Below are 18121 nucleotides of genomic sequence, written 5' to 3'. Positions count from 1 at the left end.
TTTTGAACGGGGTATGGTTGTTAGGGTTTGGGTAGGCTAAACAAGAATTTGTTCTTAACTGACTTGCCTTGTTTAATAAAGGTTAAGTAAAACAACATAATACTTTAATATAAAGTCATAAAGAGTCATAAAAAAAAAACATTAAAAAATGTATGTTAAATGGCGGATAGTGGATCGGTTCTCGGAACAACTGTATGCGGGTGGGTCAGGTTCCGGAGAATAACCTGTCCTGATCGGGTGGGGCTCAGTATTGATGTGGCCGGCATGGGGTTGGTGCAGCTCCAGAAAACTTAGCCATGCAGGACTAACACACACACAAAACAGTGCCTGCCTCACCTGCCAAACACCTTGAAAATGATGGCCAACTGGTCTTCTACCCTGAGAGCTCTGATCTTGCAGAGACAGCAGAAGGAGACAGCAAGTGCAGCTTTGTGACGTGATAAAACACAGGTTTCTTTCGGGATCAAAAAGGGGTTTAGGTGGTGTGTATGGCAGGGGGCGTGTTAATGGGTTTTTCAGCCTGACGGTGCGGCTGAATTTTAGAGTCTCCCGTCTTGCCGGTATAGAGACATTTTTGCATTTTTAAGCCAATTTCCTGCAAGTCTACACATTTCTCCATGGAGCAGAGAGACATTTTTGGAGTTTTAAAGCTAATTTCCTGCAATTCTATGCATTTGTTTATGCCTAATGCTGTGTTATTTTGCTTAAACATAGCAAAATCAATACTGCTAAATTATATATATATTTTTTTGACTGTCTAGCTTTTATTTATATGAACAGCGAGACGTGAAATGTTAAATGATATACAAAGTCTAAAATCAGGCTTCTCTACAGCCTTCTCTGCTTTCTGCATAATCAATAATTTACGTTGAGTGTGTGTGTGCTGTTGTTGTTTATCGTAGACCTATTTACTTACACAAAGTCGGCATGAATTCAAAGCTCTGCATTTGACGGGTTCCCGTTCCATTGTAAACAGCAAGAAGGCCTAGATCATAGCAAAAAAAAGATGGCTATAGCCTACCTACCCTCCCAAAGAATCCCTTGAACACATCACAACTGGTGAGAGGATATGCCAAGAAAGATGAGGGTAAATTAGCTGAGATGCAAAAATATAAAATATGCACGAGCAACATATCAACTCTCTGGCTTCATTCATACATTAGACCAGTCATCACAACGCTAGCAACCTGCCATATTTACTCAACATAAAATCCCCAATAGAAAGCAGGGCCATTTGACCCACCAACATTTTCTGAGCAAAATGTATATGTTTTTATATTTCGTTATTTACTGTCGAAACACCAGCCAATCAGCTCCAAATGATTTTAATTTTGAAAATCTGTTCCAAAGTACAGTGCAATCAGAAAGTATTCAGACCCCTGACTTTTTCCACTTTGTTACCTTACAGGCTTATTCTGAAATTGATTGAATACAAATGATTCCCTCATCAAAAACAGATTTTTAGATATATTTGTATATTTATACAAAATAAGAAACAGAAATAGCTTATGCTATGAGACTCGAAATTGAGTTCAGGTGCATCCTGTTTCCATTGATCATCCTTGAGATTTTTCTACAACTTGATTGGAGTCCACCTGTGGTAAATTCAATTGATTGGACAGGATTTATGAAAGGCACACACCTGTCTATATAAGGTCTCACAGTTGACAGCGCATGTCAGCAAAAAACAAGCCACGAGGTCAAAGAAATTGTCCGTAGAGCTCCGAGAAAGGATCGTTTTGAGGCACAGATCTGGGGAAGGGTACCAAAAAATATCTGCAGATTGAAGGTCCCCAGAAACACAGTGGCCTCTATCATTCTTAAATGGAGGAAGTTTGGAACGACTAAGACTCTTCCTAGAGTTGGCCGCCCGGCCAAACTGAGCAATCGGGGAAAAGGTTCTTGGTCAGGGAGGTGACCAAGAACCCGATGGTCACTCTGACAGAGCTCCAGAGTTCCTCTGTGGAGATGGGAGAACCTTCCAGAAGGACAACCATCTCTGCACCACTCCACCAATCAGGCCTTTATGGTAGAGTGGCCAGACGGAAGCCACTCCTCAGTAAAAGGCATATGACAGCCCACTTGGAGTTTGCTGAAGGCACCTAAAGGACCCTAATCCCTACGGTGAAGCATGGTGGTGGCATCATCATGCTGTGGGGATGTTTTTCAGCGGCAGGGACTGGGAGACTAGTCAGGATCGAGGGAAAGATGAACGGAGTAAAGTATAGAGAGATCCTTCATGAAAACCTGCACCAGAGGGCTCAGGAACACTAAGCACACAGCCAAGACAACGCAGGAGTGGATTCGGGACAAGTCTCTGAATGTCCCTGAGTGGCCCAGCCAGAGCCTAGGCTTGAACCCGATCGAACATCTCTGGAGAAACCTGAAAATAGCTGTGCAGTGATGCTCCTCATCCAACCTGACAGAGCTTGAGAGGATCTGCAGAGGAGAATGAGAGAAACTCTCCAAATACAGGTGTGCCAAGCTTGTAGAGTCATACCGAAGAATACTCGAGGCTGTAATCGCTGCTAAAGGGGTTCAACCTAGTACTGAGTAAAGGGTCTGAATACTTATGTAAGTGTGTTATTTTAGAGGGGGGGTTGCAAAAAACTAGAAAAACCTGTTTTTGCTTTGTCATCGTAGGGTGTTGTGTGTAGATCTGAGGGAAACATATATTTAATCAATTTTGAAATAATGTTGTAATGTAAAAAATGTGGAAAAAGTCAAAGGGTCTAGAATACTTTCCGAATGCATTGTATTTCCATGCATAACATATGATCGCATACAAAATGTAAGCAAGGTTTTTAAATATTTAACTAAAACATAATAATTTATCTGTCTGGGCTTCTTGAGGTCATTTTGCAGTTTACAAATGATTTGTAATTATGTTCCATCCCTCTGACCACCCACTCAAGAAAAACATATATTTGATGATTCCTACCTTATGCTTTTTTTACCTAATGCTTTTTGCATGATTCTTAGGCTACTGTAATTGCAGGCTACACACGACCGCTCGACGCAGATATCCAATCTCAACCTCCATCTCACATTAAAATCTCTGACAGAGGCTCAATTATAAACTGTTGCTAATCACAAAACGGCTAATACACAGTGTCCACAACATTGTTTCACGACATTACGCTAACAAAAGTGGGGGCATGGCAGTGTTTTCCACTAGCGCCGGCCGTACGGCTGATTACAGACACTTTTTCAGCCGGTTACTTTTTCCACTTAAATGAACTAGGCTACTTTTCAATTCGCTAGTCAGAAAAAAGGTCTGCAGAGCCCTCTCCCGCTAGAATGAACGACATGCATCTTCTAGCAATCTATTGATAGGATTGGAGTCTGTCAGTCACAAAGTGAGCGATGACAGGGAAACGCTGCTGGTTTGACAGTCTACTGTATTGTCCCGCCTCTCGGTACCTGGGTGTTTGCGGTCAAATTTCAGTTACACTGAGGGAGGGAGCATGAATTTCCACATCCCATACATATAATGTGGTAACGATGAGTCAAAATCCACGTAGAAAATAAATGAATGTGCCAGAAAACAACAGGCTATCGGGTTAACGATGGCTCGGGGTCAGTAAAAACATGTGTCAGTTGGGCCAGTGGTCACTTTTTCATTCCAGTTCAACATTTACCTGCTTTGTCGCAGTCTACAACTGAAAACCACTAAAGACCACACTCGTATGTCATACTATTTGTTCTTGAGCAATATGATTGGCCGTTCATTTAAGTACCACACGCTCCCGCAAGTCACAACTTCTCGAGCAGTACATGAGTTGATGCCTTCGCACAGCACACGCAAGTTGTTCAGTACATGAGTTGATGCCTTCACACAGCACACGCAAGTTGTTCAGTACATGAGTTGATGCCTTCGCACAGCACACGCAAGTTGTTCAGAGCAAAAAGAAGTGCCCATCCATCTACTCGCTGAGCCTATTTATTTTAGGGAAAGTGATTTCCAAAAGTAAACTTTCAATTGATAATCTACAAAAAGACACCTAGAGTTCATCTTGGCTAGCCTACTGTAGCCATGTTGATATATATTTTGGAATGCCTGTCTTAAAGGGTCAGCGTCCCATTTTCAAATCTTCTGACAATGACGTACTTTAGAAACAATGTAATTCTAAAGAGTAGAGTAATGTCTTGCTTTGCTAAATTATATTACACAGATTTTTTTATACATATTATAATAACCAAAAGTAGCCTAAAATATAGAAAGCATGCCAACATATGACCCCAATGCATTTAAGAACTACACAATGTCCGGGCCAGTAGAAAATCTGTTCTGGCTAGTAGATTTTTGGCCCACTGGCCCAAGCGGGCTGACTAGATTTATAAAAGGTGTTGAACTGGTTGAATAAAGTTGATCTCATATATCCTTGCCATTCATAAATCATACAACGTAATTATATGTCCAAGGTATCGCATCCGGACAAGTAAACTAAAGAGATCGTTTTTATTTTGGACATGAAGTACGTAAGAACTTGCCAGACAGTGATATATTAATTAATTAATATTAATTAATTATTAATTGCATCGTTAAGAGCTGTTCATTTAGCTCCCTAATATGCATACGGCTTTTTAGCAATTATCTGCAGATAATATTATGAAAACATTCTATGAAAATGGTCAATCCACCTCACTGCAGGAACAATAGCTAAGCAAGTGGACAGACAGCCTCACTTCGGTTCAAAATATGATGAAAGAAAACAGATTGAATTGTTTTAAAAGCATATTTACATGGTATCATTAAAGATATTGATATATGTCTACTGACTTAATCAAAGTGTTGACAATGTAGTAATCAACTGCTGCTTTCTGTGTAGTAAAGCCCATGTTTAACACCTGCTTCGTTCTTCAATCCTACCTGTATTGCAGAAAGCTAAGAAAATGCCTCTTAAATAATCTTGTACAACAGCGGATGAAACTAACACTGTAAAAGTGTGAAAAGGTGATCAGTTTCATGTCCTGATAGTTGCTAGTTGAAAATACATTCCAGCATTAGAATCTACCAGAGGCCACCGAAATAGAGCTTATTCGCTGGGGGGACCTCCCTAGCCCGGGGGAGCCGGTCTAGCTACTTTTTCTATTTGGCTGGCTACTCCATGGGCTTGTGGAAAACACTGGCATGGTGGCCTACTGGTCAGATTTGCGAGCAATTGCTCAACTGCGTTGTCCATTGTGCTGATTCTGCGCTAGCCTAGGCCTGTTTGTTTAGCACAGAATCGGATATTCCCTGTGACAGTCACCACAATAAGTGGGTTATAATGGAGTAAAAACAGCCACAACCTCCCCAAATTCCCCAATAACCAGGTGCAAGGGGAGAGAAAATGGCCAAGAAGCTTCCTGACATCTTTCAGTCAAAGTTACTCTAACAGAATGTAATTGTCACTAGTTATCTGAATATCGGCCAACAGTGCTTCTTAGCCCTAGGCTACCTTAAAACAACACTACATCAACAAAATACAACTTTTGAGTTGATTAAATTGCAAAAAAAAGAAACATATCGATGTGAATATTTCTCCATTTACAGTGGCATAAATGTTGCTGGTATTATATGCTTTTAAACAAACACTTCCAGTTTGAACGGAAATGCAGGGACACCCAATCATTTATTGCAATTGTCTCTGGAAGGGAAATTGGTAGATTCTCGAGAAAATATGAAACCCTAGTGTGTGTATCATTATTACCTGTTCCGTAGTCTATCCTGGTGGAGTTGCCCGCCGCCTCCTTCAAATACACAGCTATCTCTGGAGTTGCAGCAGCCTTGTTTTCTGGGAAGACTTCTGCAACCAGGGCCTCTGCTTCCTTCACATACACACAATACATATAGCAGAAACTCAGAGCGACTTACCGTATTTAACTAAAGAAGGCAAAACAACCACATACCACAACAAAATCTTCAACACACACAAACAATTTAAATTAATATTTTATTAAAACACTTGTGGATAGGATGAACCCTGTGTGTGTGTGTGTGTGTGTGTGTGTGTGTGTGTGTGTGTGTGTGTGTGTGTGTATTCTTTCTATGCTGAAGAGCTAGATATAAGGCAAACTCCCTGTCTCAATGTACATTATCCAAGGAACCTGTGTGCTTCCCACTTATGCAAAAAACACTGAAGACGAAGGTAGTCTTTATATTATTTTTCTTTCTCTGTGTTTGCATGGGTGTGTGTGTGTCTGTGTCCGTGTGTGTGTGTGCACTTACCTGGTCGAGCTTGGCGTACCAGGCACAATAGGCCTTGTCGCCCAAGCGAGAGAGCTGGTCTGCAGGAGGGGTCTCATCTATCGAGCGGTCCAGAGTCTCCAACAAAGCCAGAAGCTTCTCTATGGGTTGAAATGAGAACATAAACACAAACAACCCCAAAACAACCCCTCCTAACATTTAACTGTTTTTCTTTGGGTATGTTTGATTCTTATTAGCACTTCAGCAATTTTGCCAAGAAGGATGGGCAATTATTATTGAGGTGACATGCAAAGTTAGTGGAGACCTATCCAAAAAGACTTATAGTTGTAATCGCTGCCTAAGGTGCTTTCACCATGTATTGACACCAGTCTTGGCCAAGAAATGTGAAAAGAACACAAAGGGTGTGAATAATTTTCCAAAACTCTGTAGCGAATGGTTGTTTGCTCACCAACAACAGCCAAAGGCATTGTGGCTTAATATGATCCCATTCTCCCCATTTCTCCCTCTGTCAACCTGATGATGGAAAGAACACAATTATGGGACCCTTTATAGAGGGGGGCATTGCCCATCTTCACACTGATTGATAGACAGCTTCGCTATGGCTGCAGATGCCCTTCCCCTCCCAAACAACTCAATAACTCACGACAAGGCACTACAATAGTAGTGTGTGTGTTCTTCCCCTTCACTCATTTGTTCAGCATCAGAATGAATCCTATGTAATCAGTGTACGCCTTCACACACACAGACACAGAGAAAAAGAGAGAGACAATGGCAAGTCAGTACTCTGGAGGACCTGAGAGATTGCAATGTTGCCACAGGTTTCCCGTTCCATTTGTTTACTCGGTTGGGATAATAAAGACTTATCTACATGAACATAAACTGAGGCATGCTGATTTATCTGGGTTGCGTTCTTTAGGGTATGCAAAGGAAGACATGGAAAACATTTTGCAATGGAAAACTTAAAAGGGGGTGTCTTACTGGACAAGGCTAGGGAGTCCCTGTAGTGGGTGTCTCCAAGACCCTAGCAATAGACCTAAACCCTAGGGGCTATAGGGGTTAAGAATTGAGCCTATAGACACATCATAGGTGTGGAGTACCTGGGAACATTTTCACTTCCCGTTATCAGAAACCATGCTGATCTCCTTTTTGGGCACCATGAAGGTCTGATCGACAGGGATATGTGGTGTATCATCTTCAGGGGAGGAGCCTGAAGAGTAGATGTTGAGACTAGTCAAGTCTTGTCAAGGCATGTCAGCTGTGTCCCAATAGCTAGAGTTTCCTTTCCCTTAACCACAGGGTCAGATTACCATATCCCCACTCCTAACTTTAACCGTTACGGGGTTTTAAAACGATCTGATCCTGTATCAACTTATGCTCCTACGTCTAATGCTGCACTATGTTAGACTTGTGATTCCGAGAAAGATAAGTAAATGCTGTCCGTGTCAGCCTAAAAAAAAAAGGAAATAATCATTGTGTCTGCATGATCCCTCTAAAATAAAGTACCAGTCCAAAGTTTGGACACACATACTCATTACACGGTTTTTCTGATTTTTTTACTGTTTTCTACATTGTAGAACAATACTGAAGACATCAAAACTATGAAATAACACATATGGAATCATGTAGTAACCCAAAAAGTGTTAAACAAATCAAAATATATTTTATATTTGAGATTCTTCAAAGTAGCCACCCTTTGCCTTGATGAGAGCTTTGCACACTCTTGGCATTCTCTCAACCAGCTTCAAGACTACCTGATGACCACCTGATCCGATGATCAGATGACTACCTGGAATGCATTTCAGTTAACAGGTGTGGCTTGTTAAAGTTAACTTGTGGGGTTTCTTTCCTTCTTAGTGCATTTGAGCCAATTAGTTTTGTTGTGACAAGGTAGGGGTGGTATACAGAATATAGCCCTATTTGGTAGGCGGTATTTGCTCGGTATTTGATCTCATGATAAGCTGTAGACCACACTATTTACCAAGAGAGTTCTCATCTATATTATTCATAGCTGTCTATTTACCATCACAAACTGATGCTGGCACTAAGACCGCACTCAACGAGCTGTATAAGGTCGTAAGTAAACAGGAAAATGCTAATCCAGAGGTGGCGCTCCTGGTGGCCGGGAACTTTAATGCAGGGAAACTTAATTCCGTTTTACCTCATTGCTACCAACATGTTAAATGCACAACCAGAGGAAAGAAAACTCAAGACCACCTTTACTCCACACACAGAGACACGTACAAAGCTCTCCCTCGCCCTCCATTTGGCAAATCTGACCATAATATATCCTCCTGATTCCTGCTTACAAGCAAAAACTAAACCAGGAAGCACAAGTGACTCGCTCAATACAGAAGTGGTCAGATGATGCAGATGATAAGCTACAGGACTGTTTTGCTAGCAGGGACTGGAATATGTTCCGGGATTCTTCCGATGACATTGAGGAGTACACCACATCAGTCACTGGCTTCATTAATAAGTGCATCGAGGATGTCATCCCCACAGTGACCATATGTACATACCCCTACCAGAAGCCATGGATTACAGACAACATCCGCACTGAGCTAAAAGGTAGAGCTGTCGCTTTCAAGGAGATGGACTCTAACCCGGACGCTTATAAGAAATCCCGCTATGCCCTCCGACGAACACACAAACAGGCAAAACGTCAATACAGGACTAAGATTGAATCATACTACACCGGCTCCCGACTCTTGTCGGATGTGGTAAACTAATACAGAGTACAAAGGGAAGCACAGCCGCGAGCTGCCCAGTGACACGAGCCTACCCGACAAGCTAAATTACTTATATGCTCGCTTCGAGGCAAGCAACACTGAAAAACCCAATGAGAGCATCATTTGTTCTGGACAACTGTGTGAACACGCTCTCCGTAGCCGATGTGAGTAAGACCTTTAAAAAGGTCAACATTCACAAGGCCGCAGGGTCAGACGGATTACCAGGACGTGTACTCTGAGGATGCGCTGACCAACTGGCAACTGTCTTCACTGACATTTTCAACCTGTCTGTAACACCAACATGTTTCAAGCACACCACCATAGTCCCTGTGCCCAAGAACACTAAGGTAACCTGCCAAAATGACTACTGACACATAGCACTCACATCTGTAGCCATGAAGTGCTTGGGGCGGCAGTGTAGCCTAGTGGTTAGAGCGTTGGACTAGTAACCGGAAGGTTGCAAGTTCAAACCCCCTCAGATTTGACAAGGTACAAATCTGTCATTCTGCCCCTGGACAGGCAGTTAACCCACTGTTCCTAGGCTGTCATTGAAAATAAGAATTTGTTCTTAACTGACTTGCCTGGTTAAATAAAGGTTCAAAAAGGCTGGTCAAGGCTCACATCAACACCATTATCCCAGAAACCTTAGACGCACTCCAATTTGCATACCTCACCAAAAGATCCACAGATAATGCAATCTCTATTGCACTGCACACCGGGACAAAAGGAACACCTATGTGAGAATGCTATTCATTGACTACAGCTCAGCGTTCAAAACCACAGTGCCCTCAAAGCTAATCACTAATCTAAAGACCCTGGGACTAAACACCTCCCTCTATAACTGGACTTCCTGACGGGCCGCCCGTAGATGGTAAGGGTAGGTAACAACACATCCGCCATGCTGATCCTCAACACGGGGGCCCCTCAGGGGTGGTGGCTCAGTCCCCTCGAGTACTCCTTGTTCACCCATGACTGCATGGCCAGGAATGACTCCAACACCATCATTAAGTTCGCTGACAACACAACAGTGATCACCGACAACGATGGGACAGCCTATATGGAGGAGGTCAGAGACCTGGCCGTGTGGTGCCAGGTTAACAACCTCTCCCTCAACATGATCAAGATAAAGGAGATGATTGTTACAACAGGAAAAGGAGGGCCGAGCACATCCCATTATCATTGACGGGGCTGTAGTGGAGCAGGTTGAGAGCTTCAAGCTCCTTAGTGTTCGCATCACCAACAAGCTATAATGGTCCAAACAGCAAAACCGTCATGAAGAGGGCACAACACAACCCTCTCGGGAGACTGAACAAATTTGGCATGGGTCCTCAGATCCAAAGTTCTACAGCTGCAACATCGAGAGCATCCTGACTGGTTGCATCACTGCCTGGTACGGCAACTGCTCGGCCTCCGACCGCAAGACACTACAGAGGGTAGTGCACATGGCCCAGTCCATCCCTGGGGCCAAGCTTCTTGCCATCCAGGACCTCCTGCCACTGGGGCCCTAATAATAGTCAAAGACTCCAGCCACCCAAGTCATAGATTGTTCTCTCTGCTAGCGCCAAGCGGTACTGGAGCGCCAAGTTATTCAAATGGCTACCCAGACTATTTTCATTCCCCTCCCCCTCTTTTACGCTGCTACTACTCTCTGTTTATTGTCTATGCATAGTTACTTTCCCTCTATGTACATATCACCACAATTACCTCGACTAACCTGTGCCCCAAACATTGACTCTGTACGGGTACCCAATGTATATAGCCTTGCTATTGTTATTTTTCTTATTTTTTATTTAACACTTATTTTTCTTAAAACTGCATTGTTGTTTAAGGGCTTGTAAGTAAGCATTTCACTGTAAGGTCTACACCTGTTGTATTCAGCGCATTTGACAAATTAAATTTGATTTGATTTCTCAAACCCCCAGCCTGATCGGCTTGGACTGCTTCGCAAGCATTCAGGGAGGTTTCACAATGTTGCGTCTCTGGGTTTGGAAACTCTGTGGTGAGGTTTTGATGACATCACCTTTCAACTTTCTTCTTCTTTGGCAGACTAGATGCTATCTTGCTTATTGCTGCCTTTCTCTGGTCAGAGTGAGAATTAGACTTTTATACATCTACTATAATATCCAAAAGGATGAGGCGAAGGGTTTACTCCACCCAAAATCTGTCCACGTTAAGCAGATCATTAATTTTTAAACAAAACCAAAACACCGGTCTCAACGTCAATAGTGAAGAGGCGACTCCGGGATGCTGGCCTTCTAGGCAGAGTTGCAAAGAAAAAGCCATATCTCAGACTGGCCAATAAAAATAAAAGATTAAGATGGGCAAAAGAACACAGACACTGGACAGAGGAACTGCCTAGAAGGCCAGCATCCCGGAGTCGCCCCCTTCACTGTTGATGTTGAGACTGGTGTTTTGCGGGTACTATTTAATGAAGCTGCCAGTTGAGGACTTGTGAGGCATCTGTTTCTCAAACTAGATACTCTGATGTACTGATGTTCTCTTGCTCAGTTGTGCACCGGGGCCTCCCACTCCTTTTTCTATTCTGGTTAGGGCCAGTTTTGCGCTGTTCTGTGAAGGGAGTAGTACACAGCGTTGTATGAGGTCTTCAGTTTCTTGACAATTTCTCGCATGGAATAACCTTCATTTCTCAGAACAAGAATAGACTGACGAGTTTCAGAAGAAAGTTCTTTGTTTCTGGCCATTTTGAGCTTGTAATCGAACCCACAAATGCTGATGCTCCAGATACTCAACTAGTCTAAAGAAGGCCAGTTGTATTGCTTCTTTAATCAGAACAAACAGTTTTCAGCTGTGCTAACATAATTGCAAAAGGGTTTTCCAATAATCAATTAACCTTTTAAATGATAAACTTGGATTAGCTAACACAACGTGCCATTGGAATACAGGAGTGATGGTTGCTGATAATGGGCCTCTGTACGCCTATGTAGATATTCCATAAAATATTCGCTGTTTCCAGCTACAATAGTCATTTACCACATTAACAATGTCAACGCTGTATTTCTGGTCAATTTGCTTTTCTTCAAAAACAAGGACATTTCTACGTGACCGCAAACTTTTGAACGGTAGTGTATATCACACACACAACACATAGACCCTGTATGTATTTTGTCCTTCTTGAAGTAGTCTGTTTCCCGTGTTTCCAGTTTATAATTGCAGAGGACAGGTCATGTGGTCTTAAGTAAGAGCACGGCTCCTGCCGAAGGCCCGCCCATGTCCTAGATTTACCACGTTGTCAAGTACATGTACTGACACCACTGTTGGGTCATCTCATTAGTTTACACAACACTCTCTCTTCAATCATTCGCTCATCCTGTCGTGCCGGCTGTGCATAGGGCAGGAACAAAGGAACTCAACTTGTAAAATCATTTATTGACGTCAATGGAAGATTTGTGGAAAATGTTGATCTACTCTGCCGTATCTGCCGGTAGAATTCACCCCTTAATGGCGTTTGAAACCCTGATGGTTTCCTGCCATGTTCCTAACAGGAAGAAGTCTGAGATGGTGCTTACCGCAATGGTCCCCCCGCCCATGCCCCAGTTACTACGCTTCAACATCAAGCCCAAGATCAAGAAGGACATAGAGGAGGCTAAGTTTAAGCAGAACATCAACATGTTAGAGTGTAGATATACAGATTAAGATCTTAAATTTGAAAATAATCCCACAGCAACAGCAAATGTAAATTCTTATGTTGTTTATAATACAATTTTCGTTAGGGCAAATCAAGTCAATTTTTTAAGTGGAAATTACAAACTTCAGAAGCCTTTTCATACCTTGAATACACTACAATTTGTAAATTAGGATAGTGGATCTGTACAGTACATATCTGTACAGTTGAAGTCGGAAGTTTAAATACACCTTAGCCAAATACATTTAAACTCAGTTTTTCACAATTTCTGACATTTAATCCTAGTAAAAATTCCCTGTCGTAGGTCAGTTAGGATCACCACTTTATTTTAAGAATTTGAAATGTCAGAATAATAGTAGAGAGAATTATTTATTTCAGCTGTAATTTCTTCCATCACATTCCCAGTGGGTCAGAAGTTTACATACACTTAATTAGAATTTGGTAGCATTGCTTTTAAAATTGTTTAACTTGGGTCAAATGTTTCAGGTAGCCTTCCACATGTTTCCCACAATACGTTGTTGTTTTGGCCCATTCCTCCTGACAGAGCTGGTGTAACTGAGTCAGGTTTGTAGGCCTCCTTGCTCGCACACGCTTTTTCAGTTCTGTCCACAAATGTTCTATAGAATTGAGGTCAGGGCTTTACGATGGCCACTCCAATACCTTGACTTTATCCTTAAGCCATTTTGCCACAACTTTGCAAGTATGCTTTGGGTCATTGTCCATTTGGAAGACCCATTTGCAACCAAGCTTTAACTTCCTGACTGATGTCTTGAGATGTTACTTCAATATATCCACATAATTTCCCTACCTCATGATGCCATCAATTTTGTGAAGTTCACCAGTCCCTCCTGCAGCAAAGCACCCCCACAACATGATACTGCCACCCCCGTGCTTCACGGTTGGGAAGGTGTTTTTCGGCTTGCAAGCCTCCCCCTTTTTCCTCCAAGCATAACGATGGTCATTATTGCCAAACAGTTATATTTTTGTCTCATCAGACCAGAGGAAATTTCTCCAAAAAGTACAATCTTTGTCCCCATGTGCAGTTGCAAACCATAGTCTGGCTTTTTTATGGCAGTTTTGGAGCAGTGGCTTCTTCCTTGCTGAGCAGCCTTTCAGGTTATGCCGATATAGGACTCGTTTTACTGTGGAAAAAAATAATTTTGTACCTGTTTCCTCCAGCATCTTCACAAGGTCCTTTGCTGTTGTTCTGGGATTGATTTGCACATTTCGCACCAAAGTACGTTAATCTATAGGAGACAGAACGTGTCTCCTTCCTGAGCGGTATGACTATTGTTTGTACAGATGAACGTGGTACCTTCAGGCATTTGGACATTGCTCCCAAGGATGAACCAGACTTGTGGAGGTCTAACAATTTTTTCTGAGGTCTTGGGTGATTTCTTTTGATTTTCCCATGATGTCAAGCAAAGAGGCACTGACATTTTATGGAATTTTTCAAGCTGCTTAAGGGCACAGTCAACTTAGTGTATGTAAACTTCTAATCCACTGGAATTGTGAAACAGTGAATTATAAGTGAAATAATCTGTCTATAAACAATTGTTGGAAAAAGTACTTGTGTCATGCACAAAGTAGATGTCCTAACCAACTTTCCAAAACTATAGTTTGTTAACAAGACATTTGTGGAGTGGTTGAAAAAAGAGTTTTAATGACTCCAACTGTCCAACTGACCTTGGTTATTTCTGTTTTCTTTATCATTTTTAGGAGGTCAGGGTGTGACTAGGGTGGGTATGTTAGTTTGTCTTGTCTAGGGGTTTTGTAAGTCGAGGTTTATTGTATGTCTATAGTAGCCTGAATTGGTTCCCAATCAGAGGCAGCTGTTTATCGTTGTCTCTGATTGGGGACCATATTTAGGTAGCCATATGCCCTTGGGTATTTTATGGGTTTTTGTCTGTGTAGTTGCCTGTCAGCAGTCGTTTATATAGCTTCACGTTCGTTTTGTTATTTTGATAGTTTGTTTCGTGTTCTTTCTTTAATAAAATAAGGAAGTATGTAGTATACCACGCTGCGCCTTGGTCTCCTCCTTATGACGGACGTGACACCAACCTAAGTGTATGTAAACCTCTGACTTCAACAGTATGTTCTAGTTTGATTTCTATGTTCGAGCTACATGCGACACACTGTACAGTATACGTAGGATCTTAGTTTGAACTACTTTGCTATAGCAGGAAAATTATCCTGCAGCAACTAGAAATGTGAATTATGTGGATTATAATGAATTGCATTTTTTATAAGGGTTGATGCATTTTTCGTAAGGTAAAATCTCATTTGAAACTTCAAAGTGGTAATTACAAACTTCAGAGGCTGTTTTTAAACCTCAAATATACGACAAGTTTTACATTTCCTGCAACAGGTTGATCAATTGAAAATGTACATCTGTAGCAGTGGTGGGCATCTGCATTGGTCATGGAGAGCTACAGGGTGTTCCAGGCTTTTGTTCCAGGCTTTTGTTCCAGTCTGTGCTAATACACCTGAATCAACTAGTCTTATTTTCAAGACCTTGATTAAATATTATACAGGCCTATGTACACTTATGAAAAATAGTTAATGTAATCAATTATGAATTCATATATTTGTATAGTCCTACCCTCAAATATTCTACATTTTGCCATTTACCCTCCAGAATGATGCATGACCTGGATGTCAAAGTCATTGTCTACTCCCACTTTGGCAAGAAGTTCCCTAAGACTCACAAGATAAGCCCTTCTTCCAGATGGGACTACAGCTGGCCTACCACAGGTGAGTATACACACCATGCTAATTCTATTTTGAGTGCTTATTTCAATGACTGCTAAGAGCTATGGCATGCCTGCATTATTTTACAATGACCAGTTGAGGGCACCAGATAGCAAAATATTCCCCAACCTACCTTCACTCCAACCGTAGACTGTACCAGGCCTGGAATTTCATGATTTTAGGGGAAAGGCCATTTGGCCAAGAAGTGCCCAATCTGCCAGGGCACCAAGGCCACAAACCAAAATAGCCAATTACATTTATTAGAAAAACAAAACTCACTAGCTATGCTATTCTGTTAAGAAAAACACCTACTCATTCAAGGGTTTTTCTTTATTTTTACCATTTCCTACATTGTAGAATAATGGTGAAGACATCAACACTTTGAAATAACACATATGGAATCATGTAGTAACCAATAAAGTGTTAAACAAATCAAAATATATTTTACATTTTAGATTATTCAAATAGCCACCCTTTGCCTTGATGTCAGCTTTGCATTCTCTCAACAAGCTTAATGAGGTCACCTGGAATTCATTTCAATTAACAGGTGTACCTTAAGACGGCTGAGTTATTGATAAATCAGGAAAACAGATTTTACGTGTTCTTTTCTTAAATCCAATACAAAATGGCTTATCACAATGGCCACCTGTTGGCTCTGGTGGGCATTTGGCTACAGTGTATTCAGACTATTTCCACAATTTGTTATGTTACAGCCTTATTCTAAAATATATTAAGTTTTTTTTCCCTCATCAATCTACACACCATACGCATAATGACAAAGCAAGAAAAGGTGTGTGTGTGTGTTCCAACTGTTTAAATGTGAAGTTTACATACACTTAGGAGGGAGTCATTAAAACTAGTTTTTCAACCACTTCACAAATTTCTTGTTAACAAACTAGAGGTTTGGCAAGTCAGTTAGGACATCTACTTGGTGCATGACACAAGTCATTTTTCCAACAATTATTTACAGACACATTATTTCACGTATAATTCACTATCACAATTCCAGTCGGTCAGAAGTTAACATGCACTAAGTTGCCTGTTCCTTTAAACAGCTTGGAAAATTCCACAAAATGATGTCATGGCTTTAGAAGCTTCTGGTTGACATCATTTGAGTCAATTGGAGGTGTACTTGGAGGTGTACCTGTGGGTGTATTTCAATGTCTACCTTCAAACTCAGTGCCTATTTGCTTGACATCATCAAAAATCAAATGCGTTTTTTAATTTGCCTTAACAAACCTTGTGTACCATCTGTAAATACGAATTACATTCCCATTGTTCTTCAACTGTAGTGTATGAGTATACCTTTATCGAATGTAAAAAAAAACAACACAATTTCAAAGTTTGCTACATAAGACTGAATCCAGGTGGTAATTCACAAATATCTAATATTCTATATACTTACTCAATCCACGTCATCCCCATTGGGACTTAAGTCCACAATGAGTATATCTGGGCATTCTGAGAAAGTGGCCATCAGTCAACTTCTCTTGATGTGTTGTGACGTTTTGGAAAACATTATTCAGTCCTCACTGTTGTGTATTTTTTTTTAGCCAGAAGATGCAGCAGATTTTCCTGAGTGCTCCACTGCTGAAAGTATCCTTCCGTCTCATGTCGTTCTTGCCAACAATCCAAACCATACAATAGAACCGATTTGAAATCGCTTTTGTATAGGTGGATATTTGTTGAGAGGCTGCTCTGCTCAGACCTCCAGATGGGATGAGTTGGGCAAATACACACAACGTTTTGAGATCTTCCAGCTCGGAGAACAGGCTCCACTGATGTGGTATTGGTCATAATCCAGTTAATGGTGATAAGGAAGAGGATCTGAGAGATGAAGGAACCATGTCTCACTCCAGACTTCACAGGGAATGACTCAGACTTGCCCATAATGACTGCATTTCCATACGATTTTTACAATCTTGAATAGTATGCATTGAATTGGTTCTTAAGATCTTCCATAGTGTCACCATCTAAACGACCAACAGCCTTGAGGTCTATGAAGTGAGATTTGCGTAAGTGGGGCAGAGGAGGTTCCTAAGCGGAGGACCATCCTTTTTAAAAATAGTGAAACATTTAAAGTTATCCTTTTTAGATAAAACTATACTACATATATTTACGTCACCATATAACTGATTAAAACGCGCTCCTCAGGACCTACCCCTCCCAGTCCACCAGGTACTGGAGCCAACCCCCATGATGTCGGTAGTCCAGGAGGGACCTAACAGCATAGGCGGTGGTCCCCTCTTGGCAGTGACTCCTTAGGAACCTCCCCAGCTCCTGGTTGGTCCTATTCACCTGCCCGTTGGACTGAGGCCGGTACCTGGATGTGAGGCTGACCGTGGCCCCCAGCTTCTACATAAAGGCTTTCCAGACCCGCAAAATTATTTGGGGACAACGGTCGGAAACGATGTCCTCCGGAAGGCCATAGTGCTGGAATACTACCTCAGCCACCTGGAGAGCGGTAGGTAGACCCGAGAGAAAATGGCAGGATGTAGAGAATGTCAACAACAACCATGATAGTGGTAAAACCATCAAAGGGGGAGATCAGTTATAAAGTCTATAGACAGATGTGACCAAGGTGGCTGAGGAACGGGAAGGGGAATTATTTCCCTGCTGGGGAGATTTGGATTGGGTACATATGGAGCATGACTTGACATAGTGGGTGACATAGTGACACATGGTCCTGCACCATGGTGTTGATGTTGATAACTGGGATGTGTATGCCAATCTCTCACCCCCGTAGGAACAGAGATACGCTCTGGAGGGCAGGTAGCAGAAGCGGGTTCCTTCTCCAGAGCCTAG

At 41.8% G+C, this 18121-nt stretch overlaps 2 pseudogenes; one reads left to right on the top strand and one right to left on the bottom strand.

Annotated features, from left to right (window-relative positions):
• Nucleotides 1-332: 332 nt before the first annotated feature.
• On the bottom strand, nucleotides 333-8356 carry LOC112244571 (annotated as a pseudogene).
• A 2534-nt stretch (nucleotides 8357-10890) lies between these two features.
• LOC112244572 lies at nucleotides 10891-18121 on the top strand (annotated as a pseudogene).

The sequence above is a fragment of the Oncorhynchus tshawytscha genome, linkage group LG33 (assembly GCF_018296145.1).
Source record: "Oncorhynchus tshawytscha isolate Ot180627B linkage group LG33, Otsh_v2.0, whole genome shotgun sequence".
Taxonomy (NCBI): Eukaryota; Metazoa; Chordata; class Actinopteri; order Salmoniformes; family Salmonidae; genus Oncorhynchus; species Oncorhynchus tshawytscha.
The sequence above is the reverse complement of the archived record's forward strand: the minus strand, read 5'-3'. Positions and strand labels throughout refer to the sequence as shown.